The 21907-nt window shown below is 45.1% G+C and overlaps 1 non-coding gene across 1 annotated transcript; it reads left to right on the plus strand.

Moving 5' to 3' along the window:
• Positions 1-1685: 1685 nt before the first annotated feature.
• Trnat-ugu lies at positions 1686-1763 on the plus strand. The gene has a single exon. It is a non-coding gene; the product is annotated as a tRNA-Thr (tRNA).
• The last annotated feature ends 20144 nt before the right edge of the window (positions 1764-21907 follow it).

The following is a 21907-nucleotide window of genomic DNA, read 5'->3' on the forward strand; positions in this document are numbered from 1 at the left end:
ATGACTCATCGATGGCATTGACGGTGACACACTTCTGGCCAAAATTCCCAGTTCACAGCTACTAATATCTACTTGCATCCTCTCAATTTTTAACGTCAGATTTTTCTAGTTTTCTGTACTGCCTTAGCATCCTAAAACTTCAGATGTTCACCACAGTTAGGATTCTCTCTTAGTCTAGTAACTCCATCCAAGTAGTTCACCACAGTTAGCGTTCTCTCTTAGTCTAGTAACTCCATCCGAGTAGTCAGTGTCTTGTGCTTTCTCTCCTGTGTAATCTCTTTTCCTAATTGTTCCCCTTCTTCCACTACAGTGGCTGACGTTCAGGACGTCGCTACTCTCATTTCTACCACTCTTCATACTTGTTCTGTTTATCCTCAGGCCATATTCTGCGTTAAATGTGTTGTGATTTCGTTTCAATGAACCTTCTAAGTCTTCCTTACTTGCTTATGCCACACTCAAGGAAACGAAATTTTGACGCCTAGTTTCGTTTGAACGTATTCCCTGTCCATAGGTTCAATGAAGATTGTCATCGACCTAGTGAAACAAACAAACACACACACACACACACACACACACACACACACACACACACACACACACACACACAGACGCGCACACATACAAGCACACACAAACACACACGTGCGCTCTCTCTCTCTCTCTCTCTCTCTCTCTCTCTCTCTCGCGCGCGCGCGCGCGCGGACACACACACACACACACACACACACACACAGATACGGAGAGTGAGAGGAGTATGTGAATAGTTGGAGAAAGGACTTCTTAAAATGAGAAGGACAGAACGGTAGAAGATGTAGGATATAACGTCCCGTCAACGACGATGCCATTGAAGGATGAGCCCATCTTTCCTCAAATCATTCAAGAGCACTGAGGCCATTTGCGATCTCTGTGAAGGGGCCTAATGAGCGAATATAAACGAAGTTTGGAACCGCCAGTCGCCCTGGGTATACAAGAGAGTAAGAGTAATTTTAGATTTAGTGAGAATTGGGTGAGACTGCAATCCTGCACTCGTTTTGATACGCTTTTTTTACGTAACTTTATGTCAGTATCATAAGCACAGAGCAGTATTCACAGTAGGTTGCTATGTGGCTTTCCCCTGATAGCGACCACAAGAGCTGTCTACCTAAATACTCAATGTGTTTATTGAAGTATTTATGTGATCTTGAAGATCTCCTGCTTACATGGCAGACGCTCTATCCATCTGAGCCACCGCGGTCACAGAGGATAGTGCGTCTGCAGGGACTTATCCATTGCATGCTCCCCGTGAGATCCACATTCCCAACATGTCCACACCACTACATTCGTAGAGCGGCTAATAGATGTTTGCCCATCATCAACGCCTGTTTGCAGCTAGGGTGTCCATTTAATTATCATTTCATTTCTAGCAAAGCTGCATGGTCATCCGCGGTAACTGTTCTTTCGGGAACAGATACTACCGTCCTATATAGTTAAAAAATATGGCTTCCCGGCCATTGACGTTCTTGTTAGAACGCAAACGCTATGCCCCAACTCGTACGGGACTTGGTAGATTAATCTGCCACGAGTAATGAGTATGATGTGCAAACATCTATTAGGCGCACTACGAGTGTAGTGGTGTGGACATGTTGGGAATGTGGATCTCACGGGGAGCGTGCAAGGGATAAGTCCCTGCAGACGCACTATCCTCTGTGCCCGCGGTGGCTCAGATGGATAAAGCGTCTGCCCTGTAAGCAGGAGATCCCGGGTTCGAGTCCCGGTCGGGCACACATTTTCATCATGTCCCCAATGAAGTACATCAACGCCTGTTCGCAGCTAGGGTGTCCATTTAATTATCATTTCAACCCTGATAACACTTTAAAGACTTCTCTCTAAAATTTTAGGAAACAGGTCGGACATGTCACACTTAAAAGTCATACCACATTCGTCTCACTCTCATTTAAAATAGAAGGCAAATCTGACGCATGGCTTCTTGCTCCAGCGAAGGCACCCTCCAATGTGGGATGCTTGTGGGGTACAATTCTACAACTACACTTGCACACATACTCCACAAGCCGCCGTATGGTGCGTGGCGGAAGGTACCTATACCGCTACTAGTCATTTCCTTTTCCTGTTCCGCTCGCAGATAGAGCGAGGGAAAAAAGAATATATATATGCCTCCGTATCAGTATCAGTTTCTCGCATCTTATCTTCGTGGTCCTTAAGCGAAATGTATGTTGGCAGCAGTAATTAGAATGGTTCTCCAGTCGGTTTCAAATGCTGGTTGACTAAATTTTCTTAATAGTGTTCTCGCTATTGCAAAAAAGGCATTTCTGGCCAAGAGAAGTCTACTAATATCAAACACCGGCCTTAATTTGAGGAAGAAATTTCTGAGGATGTACGTCTGGAGTACAGCATTGTATGGTAGTGAAACATGGACTGTGGGAAAACCGGAACAGAAGAGAATCGAAGCATTTGAGATGTGGTGCTATAGACGAATATTGAAAATTAGGTGGACTGATAAGGTAAGGAATGAGGAGATTCTGTGCAGAATCGGAGAGGACTGGAATATGTGGAAAACACCGATAAGGAGAAGGGACAGGATGATAGGACATCTGCTAAGATATGAGGGAATGACTTCCATAGTACTAGAGGGAGCTGTAGAGGGCGACAACTGTAGAGGAAGACAGAGATTGGAATACGTCAAGCAAATAATTGAGGACGTAGGTTGCAAGTGCTGCTCTGAGATGAAGAGGTTAGCACAGGAAAGGAATTCGTGGCGGGCCGCATCAAACCAGTCAGTAGACTGATGACCAAAAAAAAAAAAAAAAAAAAAAATAAAAGACGTCGCCTCCCCTACGCGGATTACTGTTTGAGTTCCCAGAGCATCTCCGTAACACTTGCGGTTGTTTGAGCCTATTGGTAACAAATCCAGCAGCCTGCCTCTGAACTCCTTCGATGTCTTTCTTTAATCCGACATGGTGTGGATCCCTAACATTCGAGCAGTACTCAAGGACAGGTGGCACTAGCGTCCTCTATGCGGTCTCTTTTAGAGATGAACCACGCTTTCCCAAAATTCTCTCAATATATCGAAGATGACCATTCGCCTTCCCTACCACACTTCTCACGTGCTCGTTCCACCTCATATCGCTTTGCAACGTTATTTCCAGATATTTAAACGACGTGACTGTGTCAAGCAGGACACTAGTAACGCTATATCCGAACATCATGGGATTGTTTTTCTCACTCATTCGGATTAGCTTACATTTTTCTAGATTTAGAGCTAACTACCATTCATCAAACCAACTAAATACTTTGTCTGAGTCATCTTTTATCATCCTACAATCGTTCGTCTTCGAAAACTTCCCGTACACCCCAGCATCATCAGCAAACAACCACAGATTTCTGCTCACCCGGTTCGCCAGATTACTTGTGTATGTTGAAAATACAGGGTGGCGCACGAAATGTGTTACCACTTGTTTCTTTCACAATGTACGACGCACATTAGATATACCGCTGGGATCTCTACAGCAGTACCAGCAGAGCTTGGAAAAACAAATGAGTTACGAAATGACGTGTAATTCACGATACTGCCGCTAGGAGACTAGTAAGCAGTAATGGCTGACAATGGAAGACTGACGACACAGCAACGATCAGCAATTGTGTTACTTTTTCATTAAACGAAAAGCCTTGTTGTGACTCTGAGGCGTTTTCTACAACAGTTTAACACACGATGGGACCCTTGCAAGAAGACCATCCACAGGTTGTACGATAAATTTGTACAGGAAGGAACAGTATTGGAAGCGAAGCGACCTCGGCCTAAGCCTGTTTGTTCGCCGGAGAATACTGAAGCGGTACGAGTTTCTGTACAGAGAAGTCCCGGGAAATCGTATAGAAAGGCAGCAGTGCAACTGGGAATATGCATACGCTCCGTTCAACGCATTCTTAAAAGTGACCTCCATATGTACCCACACAAGATGACCTGAGCACAGAAGCTCACTGAAGAACACAAGCAGCAGAGACTACTGTTTGCTCATTGGGCGGAGGGTAGGGAAGAAACTCTCAACAACGTTTGGTTTTCAGACGAGGCGCATTTTCATTTAGACGGTGTGGTTAAGAAACAAAGTGTACGCTTTTGTGCCACTGAAAACCCACAAGTGCTTCATGAACGACAACATTATGCTCCGAGGATTACAGCGTGGGGAGAAATTTCCAGTCACGGACTTATTGGACCCTTGACCCTTTTTCTTTGAAGAAACTGTGAACAGCGAGCGTTATTTGAGCATGCTTCGCAATAGCTTCATTCCACAGCTTCTTGCTACTGCCTTGCCCTTCAACACGCAGTGGTTCATGCAAGATGGAGCAAGGCCACATACTGCAAACACTGTGTTGGAGATTTTACTCGAGCATTTCGACATGCGGATCATTTCACTCAGGTTTCCAGGTCGCTTCAATGACGGACAAAATTGGCCCCCCAATAGTCCAGACCTCAATCCATGTGACTTTTTCCTTTGGGGGTACCTAAAGGAAAAAAGTTTCCCGAAACGTCCACGTGATTTAATGGAGCTCAGAAGACTTATTCTTCAAGCTTGCAGTCAAATTGCGGATGACATGTGCCGTAGGGTAATCAGTAACTTCATTGTTCCTTTGAAGGAAGTTAGGAAACGAAATGGTGGACATATTGAGCATGTGCTGAGTTAGAACAAATCTCCATGGACGGCTCTTCATTGTACTATATGTTCCTTTCAGATTGTATTGACAATAAAGTTTATACTCAAAAACAAAATGGTAACACATTTCGTGCGCCACCCTATAATAGCGGTCCCATCACAGTTCCCTGGGTACCTCGTGACGACACCCTTGTTCCTGATGAACACTTACCGTCGCAGATAACATACCTTGCTCTGTCACTTAAGAAGTCTTTGAACAGCTCACATGTATGGAAGCCCATTCAATATGGTTGAACCGTCGGTAACAATCTGCAGTGGGGTACCGCTTGTAATGCTTCACGGCAATCTAGGAACATGAACTCTGCCTGTTGCCCTTCATCCATAGTTCGCAGTGTACCACGTGACAAAAGGGCAAGCAGAGGTTCATACGAACCGGTGCTTTTTAAAACCGTGATGATTCGTGAACATAAGCTTTTCGGTCTCTAGGAAACTTATTGTATTCGAACTCAGAATATGTACTAGAATTCTCTTGCAAACCCGTGTTAAGTACATTGGTCCGTAATTTTGCGGGTCCGTTCTGGTACCATGCATATATGCAGCAATCACTTTCGCTTTTTTCGTATGCTTTTTTCCAGATCATAGAACATCACTTTTTAGTTGACTATGCTTCATATTCAGACAGGAGGGCTAATTTACCTACAATTTATCCTTTATTCCCACTGACAGTGAGACTGTCAAGACTTGTCAAATGTCCGATTTGTTCCCTAAAAATTTAGGGAGAATTTTTTAATGTTTTATCAGGATGTGGCTAGCTCATCCATGTTGTAAATAATTGAACAGCCAGCCACATATTTCTGTGTAATTATTTTAGCTTTCTCCTTCTATTACTCATATTTTAACTGAGAGTTAAAATAGTCAACGAATAGTGATACGGTCTGATTGCGAGGGTGGAAGTGAGTGACACTGGTAAAGAGTGAGCGCAGTTTTATGCAAGCTTGATTTTTACTTCTTTTACAATATTTTAGACATTTTAGCCAAAATTCGTTTCTACTAATTATAGTGATGGCGCTGGTAACCTCGCTGATGAGAGTGCACATAAACCATAAATACACACACCTAGTAGATCACAGTGGTATTCATAAGGCTAAATAATGCTTTGGTTTGCAACTGCTTGGCTGTTTTCTCAACCTTTTCATTCACAAGCACGTTCAGCCTGGTGATAGCTTTATTCTTTTCCGTCACTAGAAACCTAATTTTATCCTCGGAATAAATCACTTAGAAGACAGCTGTGCGAGCCATAGTAGTACACAGCTCACAGTACGGTACCGATGCCAGGTCGAAATGCAGGAGAATCGAACGTATACAGACAGGGGCAGCGTAAAACTCGCATCCGGCAAGAGACTCGAAAAAAGAACTCTAACATCTTGCCAAAACCTTCCAGGATTGAACTTTCCTTGACCAAATGTGTTATTCAGCCCATTCTGGCAAAGAATATGAAGAGAGAATAATACTGGATTACAATATTACTTTCGATTATTGTTTTATAGATGAATCCAGAATAAACATAGTATGCAGTACAGTATTGCCTAATTAATAATCGAAATTTTAAATGTGCCAGTAGTTCGTAATTTCAAATGTTTCTAAAAAAAAGACTGTACCTTCAGAACTAGTACTTACCGATTTTAACATCGAGACTAAAACATTTAAGAAAATAACTCATTTTTGTAAATTTCAGCTTGAAATATAACATATTGTGTATAAAATTATATGAAAGTTTTCGGAAAAGCAGTTGAGATAATACTGATCTGTAGAAAATTCCAAAAATATTATTGGTATCGATAACTGCCGTTGAGGAAAAGTAATGCCAGAGGAGGATGTCCCATTACAGCTGCAAATGGCAGACAGCCACAGAAACATCAATATTTCGCATTAGGATACGCATTTTGTTCACAATGTCATGAAAATAAATATGAGGGGCGTTTGAAAAGTCCATGCAAAAGTAAAAACTGCTTATGTGTTTGGGGTAAACCTTTTTCATTTTTCGACGTAGTCCCCTTTTAGACTTATACACTTCCTCCAACGCTGTTCTAATTTGTTGATCCATTCTGAATAATAGGAATTGTCCAAGTCTGCAAAATAGATATTAGTTGCTGCAATCATCTCCTTGTTTGAATAAAATCTTTGTCTCACCAGCCAGTCCTTCAAATTGGGGAACAAACAGTAGTCCGAGGGAGCCAAGTCTGGAGAATAGGGGGGATGTGAAACGAGTTGGTGTCCTATTTACATTAATTTTGCGACCACAACTGATGAGGTGTGTGCTGGTGCATTGTCGTGTTGGAAACGGACTTTTTTGCTGTCCAATCGCCGGTGTTTCTCTTAAAACTCGGTTTTCAAACGGTCCAATAACGATGACTAATATGCACCTGTAATAGTTTTACCCTTTTCCAGATAGTCGATGAGGATTATCCCTTACGAATCTCAAAAGACAGTGGTCATAACCTTCCGGCCGAAGGAATGGTCTCCGCCTTTTTTGGTGCAGATTCTCCCTTGGTAACCCATTGTTTAGATTGTTGTTTGGTCTCAGGAGTAGACTAATGTATCCATGTTTCATCCACAGTGACGAAACGACACTTAAAGTCCTGCGGATTCTTCCCGAAGAGCTGCAAAACATCCCTGCAACACTTCACACGATTCCGTTTTTGGTCAAGCGTGAGCAATCGCGGAACCCATCTTGCGGATAGCTTTCTCATGTCCAAATGTTTATGCAAAATATTATGTACCCATTCAGTCGAGATGCCCACAGCACTAGCAATCTCACGCACCTTAACTCTTCTGTCATCCATCGGCATATCATGGATTTTATCAATGATTTCTGGAGTCCACAGGGCGTGCAGAACGTTCAGCATAACTTGTGCCCATATGGCCACTCCGAAAATTTTGAAACCGCTTGTAAACTATCCTAATCGAAGGTGCAGTGTCACCATAATGTTTATCAAGCTTCTCTTTAGTCTCCTGAGGCGTTTTGCCTTTCACAAAGTAATGTTTAATCACCACATGAAATTCTTTTTCGTCCTTTTTTTGACAATCACTCGACTTTCTTGATTCATCCGAATCCAAACACAAAGAAATAGACCTATATGGCTGAAACTTGGTGTGCGTTCTTTCCAAAGATGCTACTAACTAAACATGACCTCGATACTCGCCGGTGGTGCCATCTCTCGGACTTTGCACGGACTTCTCCCAGAACTGGATATATTATTATGCAACAAGCAATTTTCACGTAATTTGACAGAAAATTAAATGAACACTCTGACGCTTGTGAAACTTTGCTGAAAAGGAATTTGTGTTTACTCAAAGCAGAGCCACATCATTATAGATGTAAGTTTAATCTCATGTGGTTTATAGCCAGAAGATCTGCTTGTGAAGGCACCACCCAGGGGTCACGTGTGGGGTACAGGGTATTTTGAGGTTACACTTCCGACGCAGGGAACGTTTCGCCCGTGGTGTTGATGGCGGAGGAAGCCGTCGAACGCTCGAGACTGACAGATCTGGCACGGCAAGAAATCCATGAAGTGTTTATGCAAGAATGTCGCAGCGAAATACCACGATCTCATACGACTGTTGATTATTCGTTCACAAACCTTAAATACGTAAATTAAAAACGGCTCCGTGTTATACAGGGTGGTCCATTGATCGTGACCGGGCCAAATATCTCACGAAATAAGCGTCAAATGAAAAAACTGCAAAGAACGAAACTTGTCTAGCTTGAAGGGGGAAATCAGATGGCGCTATGGTTAGCCCGCTAGATGGCGCTGCCATAGGTGAAACGAATATCAACTGCGTTTTTCTAAATAGGAACCCCCATTTTTATTACATATTCGTGTAGTACGTAAAGAAATATGAATGTTTTAGTTGGACCACTTTTTTCGCTTTGTGATAGATGGCGCTGTAATAGCCACAAACATATGGCTCACAATTTTAGACTAACTGTTGGTAACAGCTAGGTTTTTAAAATTAAAATACAGAACGTAGGTACGTTTGACCATTTTATTTTGGTTGTTCCAATGTGATACATGTACCTTTGTGAACTTATCATTTCTGAGAACGCATGCTGTTACAGCGTGATTACTTGTAAATACCACATTAATGCAATAAATGCTCAAAATGATGTCCGTCAACCTCAATGCATTTGGCAATACACGTAAAGACATTCCTCTCAACAGCGAGTAGTTCGCCTTCCGTAATGTTCGCACATGCATTGAGAATGCGCTGAAGCATATTGTCAGGCGTTGTTGGTGGATCACGATAGCAAATATCCTTCAACTTTCCCCACAGAAAGAAATCCGCGGACGTCAGATCCGGTGAACGTGCTTCGACGACGACCAATCCATCTGTCACCAAATTTGCTATTCAATACCGCTTCAACCGCGCGCGAGCTATGTGCCGTAGGAAATCAGCATACATTGCACCGTTTCGATTGCCATCGATAAAATGGGGCCAATTATCCTTCCTCCCATAATGCCGCACCATTCAATAGACCGCCAATGTCGCTAATGTTCCACTTGTTGCAGCCATCGTGGATTTTCCGTTGCCCAACAGTCCATATTATGCCGGTTTACGTTACCGCTGTTGGTGAATGACGCTTCGTCGCCAAATACAACGCGTGCAAAGAAATCTGTCATCGTCCCGTAAATTCTCTTGTGCCCAGTGGCAGAACTGTACACGACGTTCAAAGTCGTCGACATGCAATTCCTGGTGTATAGAAATATGGTACGGGTGCAATCGATGTTGATGTAGCATTCTCAACACCGACGTTTTTGAGATTCCCGATTCTAGCGCAATTTGTCTGCTACTGATTTGAGGATTAGCCACGACAGCAGCTAAAACACCTACTTGGGCATCATAATTTGTTGCAGGTCGTGGTTGACGTTTCAGATGTGGCTGAACACTTCCTGTTTCCTTAAATAACTATCCGGCGAACGGTCCGGACACTTGGAAGATGTGGTCCAGGATACCGAGGAGCATACGTAGCGCACGCCCGTTGAGCATTTTGATCACAATAGCCATAATTCAACACGATATCGATGTTTTCCGCAATTGGTAAACGGTCTCTTTTAACACGGGTAATGCATCACGAAGCAAATACCGTCCGCACTGGCGGAATGCTACGTGATACCTCGTACTTATACGTTTGTGACTATTACAGCGCCATCTATCACAAAGGGAAAAAGTTGTCCAACTAAAACATTCATATTTCTTTACGTACTACACGAATACGTAATAAAAAATGGGGGTTCCGTTTGACGTATGGCAGCGCCATCTAGCGGGTCAACCATAGCGCCATCTGGTTTCCCCCTTCAAGCTAGACAAGTTTCGTTGTTTGTAGTTTTTTCGTTTGACGCTTATTTCGTGAGATATTTGGCCCGGTTACGATCAATGGACGACCCTATATAGTACGTACTGGGTCGCAGAGTGTAAATATAAATTAGCGATAAACTGCTAAAATACTTTATTTCATTCAGTTGCACACCGTTCCGTGTCGAGGGGTCCGGGAGGGTGCGGGCAGTTTGCTCAGAGATGCGGCCCAGTCGGCGGTGAGGTGTGGGAGCTGCTACTCGCCGCCTACAGAAACTTCCAAAGTTGGCCGCGAATAAACAAGTTTGCTGACGGGGGTGGGGGGGGGGGGGGGGGTGGGAGGAAGGATCAGTGCACAGCTCTCGCGGACAGGGCACGACTTCAAACAGCGTCTTCATTATTCATATTCACAAAGTGTGGCAGCCACTTTGGGTAGCCCCTTGCGCTTTTGAGCGCGCTATTAAAATTCCTGGGGGCGGCGGCGGCATTAGGAGGCAGTCAAGCGACAAAAGGCCGCGATAAACAGGCGGATGGTGCTGCCTCACCAGACCGCAGCAGAGCAGCTGCCGGCGTCTGCGAGGAGCTCTCCTCTTCGGGCGCATCAAGACGAACTGAGCTCCCAGCACGTGCCTAGCAAATACTCTGCGCTGGCAATCAGGTTAGACCTCGCGCATTCCGCCCCGGTGCCTCCTACCGCTCAGAGGTTTCCGAGGTCTCGGCGCTCTCTCTGACACCCTGCAGCATTCTGTTGTAGCTGGTAGGAGCCCTGTCCACGAGCTCCGCGCCGCACTCGCGACCATCACGGGGTCCAGCATTCCCACGACAGAAACGTCTCCACCTACTTTATGAATCGCTCTAGGTGCTCTCCAAAATACATGGTGTAACGGATATAAGTCCGAGTATGCTTACGGATGATTCAGAACAGTGAACCGAGCAAAATTACGTCTACTTTCATCTGCAGATTAATGATTATAGCTACACTACTGGTCATTAAAATTGCTACAGCACGAAGATGACGTGCTACAGACGCGAAATTTAACCGGCAGGAAGAATATGCTGTGATATGTAAAAGATTAGCTTTTCAGAGCACTCACACAAGGTTGGCGCCGGTGGCGACACCTACAACGTGCTGACATGAGGAAAGTTACCAATCGATTTCTCATACACAAACAGCAGTTGACCGGCGTTGCCTGGTGAAACGTTGTTGTGATGCTCAGTGCAAGGAGGAGAAATGCGTACCAACACGTTTCCGACTTTGATAAAGGTCGGATTGTAGCCTATCGCGATTGCAGTTTATCGCGTCGTGACATTGCTGCTCGCGTTTGTCGAGACCCAATGACTGTTAGCAGAATATGGAATCGGTGGGTTCAGGAGGGTAATACGGAACGCCGTGCTGGATCCCAACGGCCTCGTATCACTAGCAGTCGAGATGACAGGCATCTTATCCGCATGGCTGTAACGTATCGTGCAGCCACGTCTCAGCAGATGGGGCGTTTGCAAGACAACAACCATCTGCACGAACAGTTCAACGACGTTTGCAGCAGCGTGGACTATCAGCTCGGAGACCATCGCTGCGGTTACCCTTGAAGTTGCATCACAGACAGGACCGCCTGCGATGGTGTACTCAACGACGAACCTGGGTGCACGAATGGCAAAACGTCATTTTTACGGACGAATCCAGGTTCTGTTTACAGCATCATGATGGTCGCATCCGTGTTTGGCGACATTGCGGTGAACGCACATTGGAAGCGTGTATTCGTCATCACTATACTGGCGTATCAACCGGCGTGATGGTATGGGGTGCCATTGGTTGCACGTCTCAGTCACCTCTTGTTCGCATTGACGGCACTTTGAATAGTGGACGTTTCATTTCAGATGTGTGACGACCCGTGGCTCTACCCTTCATTCGATCCCTGCGAAACCCTACATTTCAGGAGAATAATGCATGACCGCATGTTGCAGGTGTGTGCGGGCCTTTCTGGATACAGAAAATGTTTGACTGCTGCCCCGAACAACACATTCTCCAGATCTCTCACCAATAAAAACGTCTGGTCAATGGTGGCCGAGCAACTGGCTCGTCACAATACGCTAGTCACTACTTTTAATGAAATCTGGTATCGTGTTGAAGCTGCATGGGCAGCTGTACCTGTACACGCCATCCAAGCTCTGTTTGACTCAATGCCCAGGCGTATCAAGGCCGTTATTACGGCCAGAGGTGGTTGTTCTGGGTACTGATTTCTCAGGATTTATGCACCCAAATTGCGTGAAAATGTAATCACATGTCAGTTCTAGTATAATATATTTGTCCAATGAATACCCGTTTATCATATGCATTTCTTCTTAGTGTAGCAATTTTAATGGCCAGTAGTGTATTAGCAGTAGTATGTTTTCAGGTTGGTTAGTATCTGCAATTGCATGTAACAAGTCCAAGTCACTAACGTTTATTTTAGCCATGGTAGCAGATCAGGTGTTGAAGTGTTAATGCGTGGACGCAAAGCGGTTAGCGTATACTGACAGGTGTAGTCCACCTACGACCGAGCGAGGTGGCGCAGTTGTCAGCACACTGGACTCGCATTCAGGAGGACGACAGTTCAATCCCGCGTCCGGCCATCCTGATTTAGGTTTTCCGTGATTTCCCTAGATCGCCCCAGGATGGTTTCTTTGAAAGGGCATGGCCGACTTCCTTCCCTGTCCTTCCCTAATCCGATGAGATCGATGACCTCGCTGTTTGGTCTCTTCCCCCAAACAACCCAACCCAACCCAGTTACGACCGTAAAACATCAGGTAGTAAATTATGTAACGTGTTTGTGGGAAGATGGTTTGATGCAGGCCAAAAATAGCCAACTCATTGATGTGTGTGCATACGAGGGGCGTTCAGTAAGTAATGCAACACATTTTTTTCCTCAGTCGATTTCGGTCAAAAAAATATGCGGAATTTGTTGTGCGACATCGTGAAATATTTACGTTTTAATCCCTGTAGTTCCATGAAGTTCCGATTGGTGATGGTGTCATACGTAACCCTCAAAATGGCCTCTGTATCGTAGATCTCTTTCAAGCAGAAAGCACTGAGTTGCTTTTGGCGCAAAACCAGAGCATCGCACATGTTCATAGACAGTCGCAGAATGTCATTGGAGACCTGGTAGTGAACAAAAGAGCGGCGAGTCGGCGGGCACAGTGTCTGTCATTGTCACAACAAAATTGCGCAGACCTGTCCGATCTCCCATGTGCTGGCCGGCCGCACACGGCTCTGACTCCTGCAGTGTTGGAACGTGTGAACACTCTCATTCTAGGTCAAACACCTCGCTGGACATAGCTGTTGGCAGTGCTGGCACACTCGTCCACGAATTGGGGTACTCAAAGCTGTTTCCCCGCTGGGTTCCTCACCACCTGACAGAAGACCATAAAGAGCAACTGCTCGTTACAATTTTTAGTCAAACATTGTCACAGACGATGACACATGGCTTCATCACTTCGAACTGTAAACAAAACGGCAAACCATAGAGTGGTGGTACATGACTTCTCCTCTGAAGGAAAAGTTCAAAGGTGCTGCCTCACCCAGTACAGTCATGACGAGGATATTCTGGGTCTCTAAAGACGTTATTCCCTCGTGGTGCAGCGATCAATTCTGAAGAGGTGATTTAGTTTGTTGTCCTCCCTCATTGTACAACGATCAACTTTGAAGTGTATTGTATTCATCTTCGCTATTGTGAAGCTACCACTCGAATTCAAAAATCTTAGCAGTAATCCACCCGATTTCAAATCGAAACTGAAGAGTTTCCACATGGGTCACTTCTTCTATTCTGTCGAGGAGTTTCTTGAATAATTAAGCTGATTCTTGTTGCATTATTGATTGCGTTTACTTAAACTTATGGACTGACATTTTATTTTTATCTGTTATTACTTTTACGTTGTAATTTCATGTACTGACACGTTCCATGACCTTGGAGATTTGCACCTCAATTTGGCCCTACGGAACTTGACTTGTAAATAAATAAATATACACAGACTTATTTTTAATAACAACAGTTCCTCCATGAGTAGCCTCGCCTCATTTCGGGTCTATTATTGGAAACGCACATGAAACTTTTTTCACTTCAGAATAAGACTTGTGAAGTATTGTGGGTATCCTCAGTTTTTTGTTTTCCTCTTTTAGGATTTTAACCTGACCTAGAAGTTTTGTTTGTGGTATTGCCCATCTGGATATAATGTCCTTTAGTTACCTCAATTCGGCACCGAGTGTGTTTTTACAAACTGCCAGGTCATTGTTCACATACAATGACCATCATCATCAAACTAAACTGTACTAGGAACGTAGAAAATACACTGAAGAGCCAAAGAAACTGGTACACCTGCCTAATACCGTTAGGGGCCCTGCGAGCACGTTCAAGTGCCGCAAGCCGATGTGGCATGGACTCGATTAGTGTCTGAAGTAGTGCCGGAGGGAACTGACACCGTGCAACCTGCAGGGCTGTCCATAAATCCATAAGAGTACGAGGGTGTGGAGATACCATCTGAACAGCACGTTGGAAGGCACCCCAGATATGCTCAATAATGTTCAAGTCTGGGGTGTTTGGTGGCCAGCGGAAGTGTCTAAACTCAGAAGAGTATTTCTAGAGCCACTCTGTAGCAATTCTGGACGTGTGTGGTGTCGTATTTTCCTGCTGGAATTTCTCAAGTCCGTCGGAATGCACAATGAACATAAATTGATACAGGTGATCAGACAGGATGCTTACGTAGGTGTCACCTGTCAGAATGGTATCTAGACGTATCGGGGGACCTATGTCACTCCAACTGCACACGCCCCACACCATTACAGAGCCTCCACCAGCTTGAACAGCCCCTCTGTTGACATGCAGGTTCCACGGATTCATGAGGTTGTCTCCATACCCGTACACTTCCATTCGCTCGATATAATTTGAAACGACACTCGTCCAACCACGCAACATGTTTCCAGTCATCAACAGTGCAGTGTCTGTGTTGACAGGAGCAGGCGAGGCGTAAGCTTTGTGTCGTACAGTCATCAAGAGTCTTCGGCTCCGAAAGCCCATATCGATAATGTTTCGTCGAATGGTTCGCACGCTGGCACTTGTTGATGGCCCAGCATTGAAATTGCAGCAGTTTGCGAAAGAGTTGCACATCTGTCACTCTGAGCGATTCTCTTCAGTCGTCGTTGGTCCCGTTCTTGCAGTATCTGTTTCCGGTCTCAGTGATGTCGGCGATTTTATGTTTTACTGGATTCCTGATATTCACGGTACACTGATGAAACGATCGTACGGGAAAATCCCCACTTTATCGCTACCTCGGAGATCCTGTGACCCATCGCTCGTGAGCCGACTATAACACCGCCCTCAAACTCACTTAAATGTTGATAAACTTGCATTGCAGCGGTAGTAACTGATCTAAGAAGTGCGCCAGACACTTGTCTTATATAGTCGTTGCTGACCGCGGCGCCGTATTCTGCACGTTTACGTATCTCTGTATTTGAATACGAATACCTACATTAGTTTCTTTGGCGCTTTAGTGTAATAATGACGATATAGTTACGTTAAGCACTTGAAGGTGAATTTCTCGAAATATAAATGCATAGTGCTTTCAGCTAAAACTAAGATTTATGACTTAAGGTGAATATTTTTCTTTTAATATTCTACGAATTTAAATCAGACAAGACTCCAAACACAGCCGTTAAATATTTTTGTATTCTGTTCCTACCAAACAAAAACTTGTATCGCGGAAGCACATGGTCATAAATTTCACTTTATCGCAATTACTTACCCCACATTGCAATACACTGGGAGAATTCTCCGGAACAACCGGCTTATCATGAGTGGAAATTTCAAACGATTTGAGTGGCGTTTTTTTCACAAAACTCGTTTTCAGTGCTATCGTGTTCACGCTACTCTGTTACTTGTTCGTAGACTTGTTCGAAGTGTCAAGCCCTGGAAAAAAATTTTTAGAAAATTCATTACTAATTACTGGATGGTCTTTGTGGCATGCAGGGCTCCTTTTCGGACTAAAAAGTGCAGTGTGTCAAGGTTGCCTCCATTTAGTTGATGCGCAATTTGTTTGGTAAGGAGAATGCCTGTAAGCTTTTTTGTGTGTCGACAAAACACCTTTGTAGAGAAAGTAGGTAATTTGGTTTCAAAGATAGCAATAAAAAAGTTGAAGGAGGGAATAGGCAAAACAACGGTTGTCTATTACGAAACGTCACTTCTTTCTTAATAGCAAAGGGAACAATACAGTAAATTTGCAACGTCTGGTCTCCAGAATGTAGGTGCGTAAGAAGCAAGATACAACACTGGAAAACTTTTTCCTTGAATTTAATTTTATTATTCCCGCACAAAAAATGTAAAACGGTTTTTGTTGATTAAAGTTGTACCAGTTTAAGTGTTATTACTATCTTTCTGTTGTTGTATTATCACGTATAAAAAGTAGTGTTTCAGTGGTGGTGGCAGAAGATTGCTTATTGGTATTTAGAATCAATCAGTTTCCTGGCAGGCTACCTAGATCGTTCTGAATAAATTATTTATTAGGGTCCCGTGCCTAAGTCTGTGAAAACGGAACCCGTATGGAAACAGTTTGTTGTCCGTCTGTCTGCCCGACTGTTCAAAAGCTTTTTTCTCAGGAACGAGTAGACGTATCAGGTTCAAATGTGTGTCACGTACTAAAGTTTATGGTCCCCTAGCGGCATAAATGATAGCTTCTAAATCAATGGAATAAAAAGATACAGCCATTTAAGTCACATATTTAGTACACGCAAACTCATATATCAAAAACTACAAGGTACTTCCCATATCATGAAATTTGCCATTAGGAAAGGTTTCACATTAAAAGAAAAAGAGAAAAATCCTCAATAGTTAATTAGTAATTACATTACACGAAAATATATTTCTTTTGTCATTTGTTATACAACTTCAAGGTTGAAATTAAAAACTTCTCGAAAGTCTTGGAATGCCTAGGACGATAACTTGTCAGTGTGAACGTCGCTAACAGGCAAAAATCGTTGCCACCCAAAATATCCGGAATGGACGAACTGTCTATACAATGTGTTACAAAAAGGTACGGCCAAACTTTCAGGAAACATTCCCCACACACAAAGAAAGAAAATATGTTATTTGGACATGTGTCCGGAAACGCTTACTTTCCATGTTAGAGTTCATTTTATTACTTCTCTTCAAATCACATTAATCATGGAATGGAAACACACAGCAACAGAACGTACCTGCGTGACTTCAAACACTTTGTTACAGGAAATGTTCAAAATGTCCTCCGTTAGCGAGGATACATGCGTCCACCCTCCGTCGCATGGAATCCCTGATGCGCTGATGCAGCCCTGGAGAATGGCGTATTGTATCACAGCCGTCCACAATACGAGCACGAAGAGTCTCTACATTTGGTACCGGGGTTGCGTAGACAAGAGCTTTCAAATGCACCCATAAATCAAAGTCAAGAGGGTTGAGGTCAGAAGAGCGTGAAGGCCATGGAATTGGTCCGCTTCTACCAATCCATCGGTCACCGAATCTGTTGTTGAGAAGCGTACGAACACTTCGACTGAAATGTGCAGGAGCTCCATCGTGCCTGAACCACATGTTGTGTCGTACTTGTAAAGGCACATGTTCTATCAAATGGTTCAAATGGCTCTGAGCACTATGGGACTCAACTGCTGAGGTCATTAGTACCCTAGAACTTAGAACTAGTTAAACCTAACTAACCTAAGGACATCACAAACATCCATGCCCGAGGCAGGATTCGAACCTGCGACCGTAGCGGTCTTGCGGTTCCAGACTGCAGCGCCTTTAACCGCACGGCCACTTCGGCCGGCCGCACATGTTCTATCAGCACTGGTAGAGTATCCCGTATGAAATCATGATAACGTGCTCCATTGAGCGTAGGTGGAAGAACATGGGACCCAATCAAGACATCACCAACAATGCCTGCCCAAACTGTAGAGCAATGAGTCGCATGTCAACACAAGCGCCGAAGTCAACACAACCTTCCCTCAATTGGGCCAACTGGCGGTGAATCGAGGAAGTACAGTACATACTGACGAAACTAAAATAAGCTCTAACATGGAAATTAAGCGTTTCCGGACACATGTCCACATAACATCTTTTCTTTATTTCTGTGTGAGGAATGTTTCCTGAAAGTTTGGCTGTACCTTTTTGTAACACCCTAGATACAAAACTAAGTTTGCACGGAACCCTCAATACGCGAGAACTACTCGCACCTGGCCAATTTTTTCTAATTCGTCTCATTATTTTTTAGCAGTCAAGAACTGAAGAGCACATAAGGCTGTAACAGAATAGTCTCTCAATATTTTGGATGCGAATGATTTATGATTCTCTGTCTTTATATTCTCCCGACAAATGTGAGATTTGGCGCATAGAACGTTTTGACATTCCCCCTTCTCATACGCCTGCAATTATCGTGCGATCACTGTCGGACGAGCCAAGTCTGTGTGATTGCCGGCACTAGCTCAAGTTGCGCGCGATTATTAAAACCGTGGATCATAAGCCAGGAGCGTGACGTCACGGCCCTGCTAATTAAACGCCGAGATTCGAGCGGCTGGCGGAGCGTAATTACCGCTGCCTGCGCCGGGGCCGGCGCCGGCGTCTGCGTCCCGACGTCGCAGAAGGTGCCACTCGACGACGCGAGACGTGTATGAGAGGCGGCGCGTCACACGTCACCTGACTGGGCGCAAGCCTCACAAGGAACCTCTTGAGAGAAAGATCGCTAGTTCAATCGTTAGCAAGGGTCATTTGAAAGTGTTGCGTTAAGAATTATGACGCCGTCCGGAGTGGCCGAGCTGTTCTAGGCGCTACAGTCTGGAACCGCGCGACCGCTACGGTCGCAGGTTCGAATCCTGCCTCGGGCATGGATATGTGTGTGATCTCCTTCGGGTAGTTAGGTTTAAGTAGTTCTACGTTCTAGGGGACTGATGACCTCAGTCCTATAGTGCTCAGAGCCAAGAATTATGACAAGAAAAATATTAGCTGCTAATGATTCACCATGTACATCACAAGGGCGACAGAAAATGAGAGTCCAAAATGTGCAGAGATGAACCTTCTACGGAATATACACTCCTGGAAATTGAAATAAGAACACCGTGAATTCATTGTCCCAGGAAGGGGAAACTTTATTGACACATTCCTGGGGTCAGATACATCACATGATCACACTGACAGAACCACAGGCACATAGACACAGGCAACAGAGCATGCACAATGTCGGCACTAGTACAGTGTATATCCACCTTTCGCAGCAATGCAGGCTGCTATTCTCCCATGGAGACGATCGTAGAGATGCTGGATGTAGTCCTGTGGAACGGCTTGCCATGCCATTCCCACCTGGCGCCTCAGTTGGACCAGCGTTCGTGCTGGACGTGCAGACCGCGTGAGACGACGCTTCATCCAGTCCCAAACATGCTCAATGGGGGACAGATCCGGAGATCTTGCTGGCCAGGGTAGTTGACTTACACCTTCTAGAGCACGTTGGGTGGCACGGGATACATGCGGACGTGCATTGTCCTGTTGGAACAGCAAGTTCCCTTGCCGGTCTAGGAATGGTAGAACGATGGGTTCGATGACGGTTTGGATGTACCGTGCACTATTCAGTGTCCCCTCGACGATCACCAGTGGTGTACGGCCAGTGTAGGAGATCGCTCCCCACACCATGATGCCGGGTGTTGGCCCTGTGTGCCTCGGTCGTATCCGGTCCTGATTGTGGCGCTCACCTGCACGGCGCCAAACACGCATACGACCATCATTGGCACCAAGGCAGAAGCGACTCTCATCGCTGAAGACGACACGTCTCCATTCGTCCCTCCATTCACGCCTGTCGCGACACCACTGGAGGCGCGCTGCACGATGTTGGGGCGTGAGCGGAAGACGGTCTAACGGTGTGCGGGACCGTAGCCCAGCTTCATGGAGACGGTTGCGAATGGTCCTCGCCGATACCCCAGGAGCAACAGTGTCCCTAATTTGCTGGGAAGTGGCGGTGCGGTCCCCTACGGCACTGCGTAGGATCCTACGGTCTTGGCGTGCATCCGTGCGTCGCTGCGGTCCGGTCCCAGGTCGACGGGCACGTGCACCTTCCGCCGACCACTGGCGACAACATCGATGTACTGTGGAGACCTCACGCCCCACGTGTTGAGCAATTCGGCGGTACGTCCACCCTGCCTCCGGCATGCCCACTATACGCCCTCGCTCAAAGTCCGTCAACTGCACATACGGCTCACGTGCACGCTGTCGCGGCATGCTACCAGTGTTAAAGACTGCGATGGAGCTCCGTATGCCACGGCAAACTGGCTGACACTGACGGCGGCGGTGCACAAATGCTGCGCAGCTAGCGCTATTCATCGGCCAACACCGCGGTTCCTGGTGTGTCCGCTGTGCCGTGCGTGTGATCATTGCTTGTACAGCCCTCTCGCAGTGTCCGGAGCAAGTATGGTGGGTCTGACACACCGGTGTCAATGTGTTCTTTTTTCCATTTCCAGGAGTGTATGTACTACACTTCACAAAATGGACATGGTCGACAGCCGTGTGCCGCAAGTCTCTAGAGGAATGGAAAGTTCCAAATGATTGGAAAAGAGCACAGGTAGTCCCAGTCTTCAAGAAGGGTCGTCGAGCAGATGCGCAAAACTATAGACCTATATACTCTGACATCGATCTAGTGTAGAATTTTAGAAAATGTTTTTTGCTCGCGTATCATGTCATTTCTGGAAGCTCAGAATCTACTCTATAGGAATCTACATAGATTCCGGAAACAGCGATCGTGTGAGACCCAACTCGCTTTATTTGTTCATGAGACCCAGAAAATATTAGTTACAGGCTCCCAGGTAGATGCCATTTTCTTTGAATTCCGGAAGGCGTTCGATACAGTTCCTCACTGTCGCCTGATAAACAAAGTAAGAGTCTACGAAATATCAGACCAGCTGTATGGCTGGATTGAAGAGTTTTTAGCAAACAGAACACAGCATGTTGTTCTCAAAATATATATAAATGACCTAGTAGATAGTGTAGGAAGTTCCATGCTGCTTTTCGTGGATTATACTGTAGTATACAGAGAAGTTGCAGCATTAGAAAATTGCAGCGAAATGCAGGAAGATCTGCAGCGAATAAGCACTTGGTGCAGGGAGTGGCATCTGACCCTTAACATAGACAAATGTAATGTATTGCGAATACATAGAAAGAAGGATCCTTTATTGCATGATTATACGAGAGCGGAACAAATACTGGTAGCAGTTACTTCTGTAAAATATCTGGGTGTACGCGTGCGGAACGATTTGAAGTGGAATGATCATAAAAAATTAATTGTTGGTAAGGCGGGTGCCAGGTTCAGATTCATTGGGAGAGTCCTTAGAAAATGTAGTCTATCAACAAAGGAGGTGGCTTACAAAACATTCGTTCGACCTATATTTGAGTATTGCTCATCAGTGTGGGGTCCGTACCAGGTCTGGTTGACAGAGTAGATATAGAAGATCCAAAGAAGAGCGGCGCGTTTCGTCACAGGGTTATTTGGTAATCGTGATAGCGTTACGGAGATGTTTAGCAAACTCAGGTGGCAGACTCTTCAAGAGAGGCGCTCTGCATCGCGGTGTAGCTTGCTGTCCACGTTTCGAGAGGGTGCGTTTCTGGATGAGGTATCGAATATATTGCTTCCCCCTACAAACACCTCACGAGGTGATCACGAATGTAAAATTAGAGAGATTCGAGCGCGCACGGAGGCTTTCAGACAGTCGTTCTTCCCGCGAACCATACGCGACTGGAACAGGAAAGGAAGGTAATGACAGTGGCACGTAAAGTGCCCTCCGCCACACACCGTTAGGTGGCTTGCGGAGTATGAATGTAGATGTAAATTCAAGAAATGCTCAAAGCAAACCATTAACTTGCACCATGAACACCGAACGAAAA

Source organism: Schistocerca americana, chromosome 6, assembly GCF_021461395.2.
Source record: "Schistocerca americana isolate TAMUIC-IGC-003095 chromosome 6, iqSchAmer2.1, whole genome shotgun sequence".
Taxonomy (NCBI): domain Eukaryota; kingdom Metazoa; phylum Arthropoda; class Insecta; order Orthoptera; family Acrididae; genus Schistocerca; species Schistocerca americana.